The sequence below is a fragment of the Choristoneura fumiferana genome, chromosome 7 (genome assembly GCF_025370935.1).
Source record: "Choristoneura fumiferana chromosome 7, NRCan_CFum_1, whole genome shotgun sequence".
NCBI lineage: Eukaryota > Metazoa > Arthropoda > Insecta > Lepidoptera > Tortricidae > Choristoneura > Choristoneura fumiferana.
The window spans coordinates 15,578,851-15,580,319 of NC_133478.1; positions in this window are offsets into that span (position 1 = coordinate 15,578,851).

A 1,469-nucleotide genomic window follows, 5' to 3' on the forward strand; every position below is an offset into this window, starting at 1 on the left:
CACTATTAGATAAGAGTGACTAGAATTTAAAGCAGTTTTAAATCACGTATTGACAAGGAAACACTAGTATTGTGCTAGCTTATTTAATAAATAAATTCTTTTTTCTTAACAATAATATTGAATGAAAATGAATTGTAATTTATACACAAAGGAATGTATAGGCCATCTTATAACTAGAAATATGTCGTTTTACGTAAATTTGTGCGGTTACACCTGTTCACGTCCAACTTTAGAGTTATTTCCTTTCTAAAGTAATTTATTAGCATAGTTCAAAGCGAATTTAACCTTTGTCGCTTCCGCGTATTCGACAGAAAGTAATTTTTTATCTGTTTTTATGTGGTTAAAGGACTTCCTCAGATTAACCTAATGGCCTGGCTCGCAACATTTTAACCTTTTCAATTCTAATTTTAATATGTATTTTGTCACTGTATCCGAAAACGGCTTACATAAGATTTAATCTCATCAGCTTCAAACATCGTTACATAGGTAAACGTAACATTGAAAAGGTTAAAAAAGTGAAGTCTCATACTAATTGTAATTGAATTATTTTTATAGACGACGTGATACATCTCCTTACCCAATTTTGGCATTTTGGCTAAACTTGTAATTATTAATTTGCCTTTATTAAAGGTTGTTATTTATATTCCCTAACGCGGCTAACATAGGATATACCAATATAAGCGCCGTTTGCTGCGTATACTATGTAAAATGGTAAAAGTTTTCGTCAAATTTTTTGATGGCTTCTGAAGTGTTTCGAACTTTCGAATGCCATTTCAAGTTTCTTACGAATTGACTGATAATTTGGCCGTCACCAAAAATCCAAATTACCATCTACATGTGATGGATAGACAAAGAGCAAAAGGAGCTTAATTTTATAAATAAATTCGTATAATGCTTGAAGTAATCCAGAATTGAGCATTGATCTAACACTATTTTGGATGCGTAACATTAAATTTGCTACTAACTTCAGAATATAGAATATACCAGAAGCCGTGTTACAAGATCTGCGTACTGTTAGTGTCCGGATGCGGTTAATGTACGACCACATAGTTGTCGGCCTGAAATGTACGACATTAATGCAAGACCTGGTGATTCATGCCTTCATGTAATTTGCATAAAGCCACAAATGATCGGAACGCAACGTAGGTACATTTTTGTCGTTTATTCCGGGTCTACAATTACAGGTCGTATCACAGACCTTATTTCGAGATAGACCGTAAGAGTTTACGTACCTTGCGTGTAAAAAGTTTGATCCACGGTTAAAGTTTTCTTCGACCTAAATGCGCGATGCGCTTTGAAAAGGCCGCTTACATACATTTTAGCACTTCTAAACTACGTTTTAAATTAAATCGCGATTTTTCTCTAGCAAGCGACCAATATAAAATAGAGTAATGTAAAAAAGGAGACTTTTTTACGCACTTCTAAACTACTCGCGATCTCTTATAAAATAGAGTAATGTAACGTCTATC